We start from the raw sequence: 11,273 nt of genomic DNA, 5'->3' as shown, positions 1-11,273 counted from the left end.
AGTTCCATTTTCTATTTCTCCAGCTGGTCCAGATCTCACTGCAATCCATGATAATCTTCCTCGCTTTCCACTATACCCCCAGTCTTGGTGTCATCCACAAATTTGCTGATCCAGCAAACCATGTTATCAACCAGATTACTGATATAGATGACAAACAACTACAGATTCAGTACTGATCCCTATGGCCCACCACTAGCCACAGGCCTCCGGTTGGAGAGGCAACCATCTGCTACCACACTCTGGCTTCTCCCAAAGACAGTGTCTCATCCAATTTACAATTGATCTTGAATACTGAATGACTGAACCTTCTTGACCAACCTTCTTGAAACTTCTTGAGACTTTGTCAGGTGTCTTGCTATGGTACATGTAGACAACATCCACTGACTTGCCTTTATCCATTTTCCTGATAACTTCCTCAAGAAATTGGTTAGACATGACCTACGATGCACAAAGCCATGCTGCCTATCCTTGATCAGTCCACAGCTATCCAAATACTTATATACCCGATTCCCGCACACATATTCCAGTAACTTTCCCACTACTGATGTATAATTTCCCAGTTTATGTTTAGAGACTTTCTTAAACAGCGGAACAACATTGGCTGTCCTCCTATCATTCAGTACCTCACCTGTCACTGAGGGTGATTTAAACATCTGTGCTTAGGCCCCCGACAATTTCTGCACTTGTCTTCCACAGGATCCCAGGGAACAACTTGTCAGGCCCTGGGGATTTATCCACGCTAATTTGTCTTAAGACAGCAAACACCTCCACCTCTGTAATCTATACAGGGTCCATGAAGTCGATGCTGCTTTGCTTTGCTTCTATAGACTCTGTGTCCATCTTCTGAGTATATGCAGATAATAATAATAATAATAATAATAATATCTCCCTCATCTATGTTATCTCCTCGTATAGATAGCCATTCTGATCATCCAGAGTGGGCATGTTTCTGTACTGACCTTCTCCATGTTTCTATGACAGAGAAGCTGGCCAAACTGGATTGGAAAGGGAAACTGGTAGGAGTGACAATGGAGCAGCAATGACTGGAGTTTCTTGGAGCAATTCAGGAGCTGAATGATCGATACATCCCAAAGAAGTGGAAGCATTGGAAAGACAGGAAGACACAACCATGGCTGAAAAGAGAAGCTTAAGCCAGCATAAAAAAAAACAAAGAGAGGGCAAATAAAAGAGCAAAAACTATTAGGAAGCTTTTAGAAAGCAACGGAAGATAACGAAAAAACTGTCAGATGAGCTCAGGGTGTGGAAGAATGATATTGTAGTCATTAATGTGTCTTTGTACCACCCAGCAGTCTAAGGCATTGAGAGGAACAAAATATCCGGGGCCTTGATATCTCTTGAAAACCAATGTTCCCTCTACTAGTTACCTTTCAACTTTTATTTTGGCAGGAACATACAAACTAGACACCCTCAAAATTTCGCTTCTGAAGGTCTCCCACTTATCAAGTACTCCTTTGCCAGAAAACAGCCTGTCGCAAACCACACTTGTCAGATCCTTTCAAAATTAACCTTTCTCTCCAATTTAGAATCTCAACCCATGGTTCAGTCCTCTCTTTTTCCATGTTAACTTGGAATCTCATGGCATTATGATCACTAGATTCCCATTCCAATTCCAATATTAGTGTTCCCATACACTAATATTCTGTCACTAGCCCTGGATTATTTTCTAATAGCTTATTGCACACTTCTACATTGGGAATTCTACGTGCTTGTTAAGGACACATTTGACAAACTCTACCCCATCTAGTCCTTTTACATATGGGAGTCACAGTCAATCTATTGAAATTTAAAATTACTTACTATATCAAGCATTGGCGTAGTCTGTGATCTCTGTACTAATTTGTTCCTCCAAATTCCTCAGATTGTTGGGTGCAAACAAGTCCAAGTAATGGCTACAATATCACAATTTCGTGCCCTGAGGTCTTAAAAAAAATTGTTTGGTGTCAAGAAAACAAACTCTTCCTCATTGTCACAAAAACAAACGAGCTGATTATGGACTACAGGAGGAATGGAGACAGTCTAACCCCTATTTAGACCATTGGATCTGGGGTTGAGAGGGTGAACAGCTTTATGTTAATCGACATACACATCACCAAGGATCTCACATGGTCTGTACGTACTGGCTGTGTTATGAAAAAAGCACAACAGTGCCTCTCTCACTTCAGACGGTTGAAGAAGTTTGAAATGGGGCCCCAAACCCTAAGAACTTTCTACAGGGTCACAATTGAGAACATCCTGACTGCCTGCATCACTGCCTGGTATGGGATCTGTGCTTTCCTCAATCACAGACTTTGCAGAGAGTGGTACAGACAGCTCAGCACATCTGTAGTTGTGAACTTCCCATGATTCAGGACATTTACAAAGGAGTGTAAAAAGGGTCCGAAGGATCATTGGGGACCCGATTCACTCCAACCACAAACTGTTCCAGCTTGGAACATTCAGCAAAGAGTACTGCAGCATAAAAGCCGGGACCAACAGGCTCCGGGACAGCTTCTTCCACTGATGAAGGGAAAGGTAAACTCAGGTAGAGGGATAGGTAAATGGGAGAATGAACAAAGGAGTATGATTAGCTTATGATCAATTGTCTTATAGGTACCTTACGTTATTGAACAGTCAGAAAGAAACTCTACCCGGCAACAGGTGACACACTAGGCATTGTTTTCTAAAAGTGCTGAGCATAACTAAATATGGGTATAGTATGATTGAAGGGGCATCTCAAGGCATAACTAAATATGGGAGAGAACGTTCGAGAGAAGGGGGAAGTGTCAGGGGGAGGTGCCAATATGAGGAACTTGGGTTTTATCCATGCTAGTCTTGGCAGAAATAATTATAACTGACCAATAATGATTTTACATCTAATTGTATCTTAGCATGTGATCGAAACTATTCTAAAACTGTATTGACTCGCATAATTATAATATTTCCTGTAATGATCAATGTTATAAATTGTGTGGAATTGTGTTCGGGGGCAGGGCAGTGTTCGGACTGTCTCTTTGGGAGATCAGTCTGTAACTTCCCCCATAAGATGCTATGAATAAAAAGTGAAGTTTGACGAAGTATCGCTTGTTTTATGGTTTTATTGAATTCGTGGTACTTTGCGCTATTGCATCGGGTCAATCCGCCTTTGACAATTTGGCGAGCCAGCCAGGAGTCCAAGACGAGGTATTCCCGAGAGACGGCGTTAGTGGTCGCCTCGGTGGCCGTGACCTAAGGTGGATGGACCGACAAGGTAAAACTTACCTTGATCTCTCTCATTAACTGTCCACCTTGACGACCCATTCGTCTGGCGGGTAACCTCTGACAGACTGCTTCCGAAACCTGAGTTGAGGATCGCCCGAGTACCACAGGTCAGTAGATTCGGGGTAACAGAGGACCCGGCGAGGTATTGTGAATATTAAAGTTCATGAGGTATCAGGGTAACAGAGGACCCGACGAGATATTGTGAGTGTTTAAGGTTGTGAGGTATTGTGTGAATTAAAGTCTGTGCGTGCTGAAGAATTGGGCAGCGGATCATCAACAGTGATCTATTACATTTTTCTTTGGGTGCGTCGCCACGAATTGGGCAGTGGGTTAATAGCAGTAACCTATTACATTTGAAGCTGGTGAGCACCTTAATTGGCGGGGTAAATTGTCTAGCACGGGACAGAACTGAAGTTTGGCCAAACACATGGGAAGTGGTTCTCTCCTGCAGTCTATCCGGATGTTGTAAATACGCTTTGGGGGTACGCTTATGATAATTTGCCTGTCTCAGCATCCAGCCTTAGACCGGTTGTTAAGAGGGAAAATCTCCACGCGAAGGTCAGGACCCTGAAGTGGATGTGAGAAAAGGAGGCGGCTGACCCACTCGATTGGGAAGCATGGGGCAAACATTGGATAAGTCTGGGAATAACATGCCATTATTTAAAATATGCAGAGATGACCCTGACAGAGAAAATGATTATCGAAGGTTATCGGCATGCCCGAATAAGAAATTGGGTGGTGAAATTTAGCCTTCGGGTGGGACCTGGGAATTAGACAAATGTCTGAAGGCAGAGGAAGCAATTTGGAAACGCAGTGCCGGACAAAAATGGAAGGTTTTAATGTCCAATTGGAGAAAAACGGCCGAAGAATTAAATAATAGATCTGAGCAAAATAATTGGGAGTATAAAACACGTCGAAGATGGATTAGTGTATGTGATAATGAAGGAAATTTGAAATCGTGGGAGACACTAAAAGGACTGTGTGAGGATTATGATGCGAATAAGGGAAAACAGAATAGGGAAAAGAAAAATAGGTGGGCTAGGGACAGGCGACAAGGTGAAGCCGACAAAGGTAAAACTGAGGTACCTCTTGACCTGTCTGGACTGCCCATGCTGTTTGATGATAATGAGACTGAGGAGGAGGGGGAGGAAGCCTGGCGACCCCAGCCCACGGCACCGCTACCCCCGTATGCTCCACCGCCCCAGGGTAATCCCAACTCACCCCCACCAAGCCCAGGGTCACCCGCACGAGGGGACAGTTGAGGCAGCGGAAGGGTAATAACCAGCCGGGAACCGGGAAACCACGGCATAGGCTGAATTTTCTGGTAGGAGGCGGTTGACGGCATCACCCATCTCATAGAATCCTTCTGTAAGCAGGGCATTCTAGTCGCTTGCCAGTCCCCTTGCAATACTCCTATCTTGCCGGTTCCAAAGCCAGGAAGGCCAGAGTGGCGGTTAGTACATTAATTAGTAAGATTAATGAAATTGTGCAGCCGATACATCCGGTAGTCCCTAATCCCACTACGATTTTAAGCAGCATTCCACCGGACTCCCGAATTTTTACCACAGTAGATCTGCAGCAGACGTTTTTGCGATCCCCTGGCACCTGAGTCGCAATACCTTTTTGCATTTACCTTTCAAGATCAGCCGTACACTTGGACTAGGTTACGCCAAGGGTTCGTGCACTCTCCCACCCTTTTCTCGCAGATTTTGCATCAGCAGTTTAGAGATTTACAATTTCCCGGGGGCTCTACGGTAGTTCAGTACGTAGACGACCTCCTACTGGCGAGCCCGTCGAAGGCGTTCATTGCAATACCAATACACTTCTGAATGCCCTGCACTCATGGAGTTACGTATTCCCTTCCCAAGAGGTACAGAGAGCCCAACGGCAAGTGAAATTTCTGGGAACCCTTTTGAATACAACCGAAAGGCAGCTCACTCCTGAAAGGGTAATCCCGATTCTTGCGACCACCCACCCACCCCCCACCTCCCACCGCCCACAACGCCTTAAGCCATGCGTGCTTTCCTTGGTCTGGTAAACTTTTGTCAGCAGTGGATTCCGAATGTCGCCCTATATACGCGGCATTTGAGCTCCAGTGGCGTCTAGCGCGCTTAAAGGGCCCATAGAACTGACTGAGCACAGAAAGAGGCCTTTGACGAATTGAAGAAATCGCTCTCAAGGGAGCCTGCTCTTGGTCGCCCACTCTATGACTGCCCCTTTAAGCTTTTTGTGAATCTTTTAGATGGCTGCCCCACTGCAGTTCTCACTCAGGCTCATGGGACAGGCGTAGGCCTGTTGCTTATTATTCCACAAAGTTAGACCCTATAGCGCAGGGATTACCCCCTGCTCGCAGATGCTCCCGGCCATTTACTCCCCAGTTACGGCTGCTTCCAACATAACTCTCCAGCAGCCGGTTACAATGTATTCGTCTCATGCTATTGTAGCCTTGCTGACTACCCACCAAGCCCAACATCTTACTCAAGCCAGACTGAGTCGCTATGAAATAGCATTGCTGAATAACCCACTCCTCGCCTTTGCATATTGTAATGCCATCAACCCCGCTACGTTTTTAGAGATGACCCCGTTGAGTTGACTGAGCCTCCTCATGACTGTCTGCTACGGAACAATTTTCTCACTTCCCCACGCCCCGACCTCTCAGATATGGCTATTGCAGGGGCAAAACTTACCTTTTACGTAGATGGCAGTTCCACAGTCTCTGAGACCGGGGAACGCCTGTGCGGTTACAGCATTGTCGACGATGATCACACGCTCGAAAATGGCGCTCTCCAGCCCCCAGCCTCTGCCCAAAATGCAGAACTTTTTGCTCTCACTTGCGCTTGTATTTTAGCCAAGGACAAAAGGGCCAATGTTTATATAGACTCTCGCTACGCATTTGGGGTGGCCCATGATTTCGGACAACTCTGGGCACAGCGGGGATTATTGAGAAATATGTACCTGAAATGTAATCACTATGTACTAGCTATTTACTATACTATGTAATCACTCCTATGTACTGAATATTACTATGTATTATTTTACTAGACACATTTTACTATGTATTGTTTTACTAGGTACCTTGTATTCTCTTAGCTGCATACTATGGCTGTACTGCCTTTATGGCAGTTATTTAGTTTATAATATTTTCGCTCAGTAATTCGTTTGTTAGCATTTTTAGTTAAAGTTAGGATTGTTTAAGTAAATTCAGTTATCTGTAATATATCGCGGCTGCGATGACGTCACATCCGGTTTCGCCGCGTCTTGTGGGAAAATACCGGTTTGGGATAAACGCAAGGGCGGGGGGCGCTCACATGTGGCAGTTCAGCGCGAGTTAAGGTTGTTCTCTACGCACCAAAGACACAGTGAAAGCAACGCTGTAAGTCATGAGATAATCGATATGTTGAATTAAAATGTTAACGCTGATTCTGTTAAAAGTAACGACGGTCGATAAGGTTTATGTTTTCGTTAGTTAAAGAGTCGGAATAGTTTGTGTTGAAGTGTATTTAAAGCAGTCAATGGAGCAGGTAGATTCTGACTGTATGCTGCACTTTAATGTAATGTAGTTATTGTAGTTTTACCTTTGCAAGTATTCACGATGTAAATGTGATATTTAGATGGAAACAAACACTGTACCAATCTTGTATTGTTTTATCAACAGTTTTCAACATACGTTAATGTGAAGAGTGAACAGTAAATGGTTAATCTTACTGCGGCCTTGTTTTCATTGACTACGGTTTAACTCGACGTTTAATTCGGGTTCGTTACACCCGAGCGAGAACGTAACAATGGCAGTTAAAGATCATCTGTTTGTCCTTAGCAGCACTAATTAGCTGAAATGTACTCCATATATTATACAGTAGAATGGCTTATGAAGAGATAACAGTGGCAGACAGGATGCTACGAACAGGCAATGAAATGTGAGGGAGGTTAAGGGAAGCTGACTGAGAAACAACCCGTGGCCAAGAATGAAGCCCAAGATGTGAACTGGAAAGAAATAATGGTGGCGCATCGAGAGTTAGTCAAGAGTGATTGGTTAGTTAATGTATAGATGATATGCAACTAAAGAATGATTGGATATGCTGATAAAACCGAAATGTAATCAAGATAAGAAATTACTATAAAGAATGCTGTACACCGGAGCTTTCGGTGACAAGTTCATTGATTGCCTCAGCCTTTGTTTGCAAATAAAGGTTTAAACTTCTCGAAGGATCGTCTGCGTCTCTTGGTCATTTTAAGTAACCACGACAAAATTGGCGAACAGGATCGGAAAGAGACCCGCAAAATGGATTCGGCTGGTTGAGGCCGCTTCCCGGTCCCTCGGGAGCCCTCACAGAGCTAACAGAATTACGGGTGCACCCAGAAAAAATGTAAGCGCTTTTTGTGAAAATTTGGACTTAAATCCTGTCGGTTTTGGGGGTCTCGGGGACTCAGACGTGTGTAGCAACTTGCCGAAGGGTCTCTCCGATCCAAAGAATCTGGCAGAATTGGGGGTTGACAGGAGACTCAGAGGATTGATCGAGAACACTGCAGTGGGGGTAAGTACGAATAAGGTAATAAAAAGTTGAGTAAAGAAAAATTCCACATGGTGTTGCTAAGTCCCTGTGGATACCGCTTCACACAAAACGAAGGGCTGAATGGGCAGGGACAGTGAAGAGAAAGTTTTGCGGATACCGCCCTAGGTTGGGGACTGCTCAGGCAGAATGAAATAGAAGGTAAGAAGAGTTTGATAAATTGCTTGAACACTGGTAGAATAGACTGTAGGGTTAGACGCAGAGATAGGATAAGGGAAGTATCTGAGCTGTGAGACTTTTTAAAAAATAATACCTAAGAAAAGAAGAAAATAACATGGCGGAAGAAAAAGGAACAGCAGTAGACATACTGCGCAAGAAATTCCCGGTAAGTAGAGGTGAGATCACTGCAATTTCAGAGAAATGGAAAAAAAAGAACCAAAAACCTGCGCACAAAATGGCCAAAAGAAGGAACATTCAATGTAAGCTTGTGTGAAGAGATGGAAGCACTAATTAAAAATCATAAACCAAACGATAAATCCAAGAAAAGGGAGGAAAGGAGAGAGCAGGAGTTGGAAGTATTGAAATTTTTTAGGATGGAGGGAGAGAGATTGAGAAAGACAGGCAGGATATTGATAATAAACGAAAAAGACGCAAGGGAACAGGAAAATAGTCGGGTGAGGGAGAGAAAAAGCATAACAGAAACCCAGCTTCAGCTCCATACCCGGATTTAAAAGAAGTAGAAAGACCCCCTCACTATTATGAGCAGGAAACACCCAAGCAGTGCCCCATGATATCAGGAACAGTAAGCCTGCAGGGGGAAGTAGAGGTCTGGGATCCTGAGGAGGAAAGAAGGAAATATGAGAGGGTGAGAGAGGTGCTGAGGAACGAGATAGAGGAAGAAAAGATAAGGATGGAACAGGAAAGAAGGGAGATGGAAAGAGAAATTGAAAGGCTACAGCAGCTGAGAGAGAAGAGGTTTTATTAGGAGTATTGGTTATACTATAGAGACGGACCGAATAGAAGGGAACGGGAATCATCTAGAAGGCAAGAACAGAGTGAGTTGAGAGGAAGTTGGAGGAAGGTAGGAGACGAGAGTTTGGAAGAAGCTCGAGAGAGAACGGAGAGGCAGATACAGGAGATGGAAGAGGGGACTAGAGGAGAGAAGGAGCAAGGGAGAAGGTATACCTCAGGGAGGTATGAGTGGCAGCCAGTAGAAATAGGGCCAGCAATAGATGAAGAATCAGGTGAGGAAGGAAGCTTGATTACATGGAACGGGGAGAAGGAAATGCTGCCACTGCTAATAAAAGGATCGGGACAAGTACAGTATATACCTTGGGGATGGAAGGGCTGAAAAATACTCTGCCTAGTCTGCACGAGGGGGCAGGAAAGTGGATTAGGGCCTTCGAAGAGGAAACAACGGGACGATTGTTGGCTATGGGAGATTTGAAGGCACTGCTGATAAGATTGATGGGAACTTCCAAGCTAAAGGAGCTGATGGAAATGGCTGGCTTACAGAATGTGGACAACCCAAAGACTAACGGAGTCAGTTTTGATCCAGTGAGGCAGAGGGTATGGCAGGCCCTCAGGAAGCTTTATCCACCTAGAGTGGACCCCAAAGCCTTAAAGGGGAAACAACTGGGAGACACTGAAAACCCAGCAGCCTATGTAGAAAACCAGTTGAAAAGGTGGAGACTGGAGACTGAGCAAGAGGTGGAAAATAACTTTTTTCTGAACTCTCTGTTCCGACAAAGCATTCTGGACGCAATGCCTCTGCAAGTCAAATCTAAATTGGAGGAACTGGTTGGGCTGTCGTTGCTGACCCCACAAGCATTCAGCGATCACGTAGTCCACGCGGTGGAGAAATATCGGAGAGACAAACGAAAGTTGGCTCAGCAGCAAAAAGAGGTGCAGCGAAAGCTATTGCAAACGCAGCTCGAAGAACTGAAAAAGGAAAAAGAGAAAAGCAAAAAGATGCTGCCAGCCACCACCAGTGTGAGTACAGCCATTAAAGTGAATGAAGCACCGTTAGATGAAGGAACCGGTCATTCTGTCAGTCAAGGGCCAGAAAACCCCATACCAATAATGAATGTCTTCGGAGGAACATTTCCACAGATGCCCTATCAGGGACAGAGTAGATTAAAGCAACAGCCCAGACAGGACTGGAACTCCCAAGGAGGAGGGCAGAGGAGTTATGGGCAGAGAGGATTAGTGAAGAGACGGGGGAAATAGAGATAGAAAGATTATGCTGGGGATGCAGCCAGCCTGGACACATGAGGAGAGACTGCCCATTTAAACCATGGCCCGTCTCGTATCAGCAGGAGCCGATGGCAAAGGAGCCACAGTTTGGCCACATGCCGGCTCCTGGGGGCCCAAGCGGACCTGTGAATCCCTATGCAAGGTATTAGGGGTGCCCCGAGAACTCGAGTGGGATGGAACATTACCCAATGATAACGAGGGAGGCAGAGGAGGAACCTATGGTTCAGGTTATGTTAGAAGGGCAACTGACACCAATGATGATAGATACTGGAGCCACGTACACTTGTGTACAGCCACAGTATGCCCTTCACCTTCCCATGTCAGGAAAGTTTATTAAGACGGTAGGGTTCTCGGGGAAAACACAATTGACACAGTGCACGGCTCCAGTGCATTTGAGAATGGGAAATAAAGGAATTGTTTTACCAGTACTGGTATCTAAAGGAACTCCGATTAATTCGTTAGGCAGAGATGCTTTATTGAAACTGGAATTAAAATTAGAATGTACTAGAAACGGGCTGAGCGTGGAAAGAACAGACGCTCAGCTAGTAGTTAGGGAGACTAAGAGAGCCAATGTTTTTTGGATAGGGGACATAGAAGATCAGATCTGGGAAACCTGGGAAAAGTGGAAACAGGGCGTGCAGGCCATATTACCTGAGGGTGTAGCGCCCAAATTTGAGTTACATTGTACTGTAATTTTCGATGAGACTCAGAGTAAGGAGGTAGAGGAGAGATGGAACCTGAGGACAGATATCCGACAACACCTGAAAGGAGAAGCTATAGTAATTGGGAAGCAGGAGGCGGTCCTGCAAGTCAGGTGGAATACCTTTTTGGAGAAATGGTACAGGATACCGGAAGCTGTACCCCACATAACCCTGCTGGTAAATGAGGGATACCAGTCTAAAGACCTAGGACCCCTAGTAAAGCAGGTAAGCACCGTAACGGTTTGGAGAAAAGTTATGCCTGGGGTATGGATATCCGGAGACAACAACTTCGTTAAGATAGGGGAAAACAGAGATGTGACCGGAACTATGAAGGAGGTCGAAGTAACTCCTCAGCCACACATGCCATTGTTGGGGAAGGTAGAGGGCCAGCAGAAAGATAAAAGGTTGGACAAGTTGCCATCTATTCTGTGGTCGCAACATGACACGGACGTGGGGAAAATAAAAACAGCCAGTCCGGTGGAGGAGCAGTACCGCCTAGGAGACCACTATATCCCTTAAGACCGGAAGCAGAAGAAGGTATAGCGCCGAC

General features: G+C 45.1%; 1 protein-coding gene across 3 annotated transcripts in view; it reads left to right on the top strand.

The window, feature by feature from the left end:
• Positions 1-3,065, top strand: part of LOC140738061 (uncharacterized) — a 44,344-nt gene extending 41,279 nt beyond the window's left edge. For all 3 annotated transcript variants that reach the window (XR_012101299.1, XR_012101297.1, XR_012101298.1), the window contains exon 5: positions 982-3,065. The gene's annotated coding sequence lies outside the window, so the exon portion shown is untranslated. The remainder of the gene's footprint in view (positions 1-981) is intronic.
• The last annotated feature ends 8,208 nt before the right edge of the window (positions 3,066-11,273 follow it).

The sequence above is a fragment of the Hemitrygon akajei genome, chromosome 13 (genome assembly GCF_048418815.1).
Source record: "Hemitrygon akajei chromosome 13, sHemAka1.3, whole genome shotgun sequence".
Taxonomy (NCBI): Eukaryota; Metazoa; Chordata; class Chondrichthyes; order Myliobatiformes; family Dasyatidae; genus Hemitrygon; species Hemitrygon akajei.
This window is presented reverse-complemented; position numbering and strand designations above follow the sequence as displayed.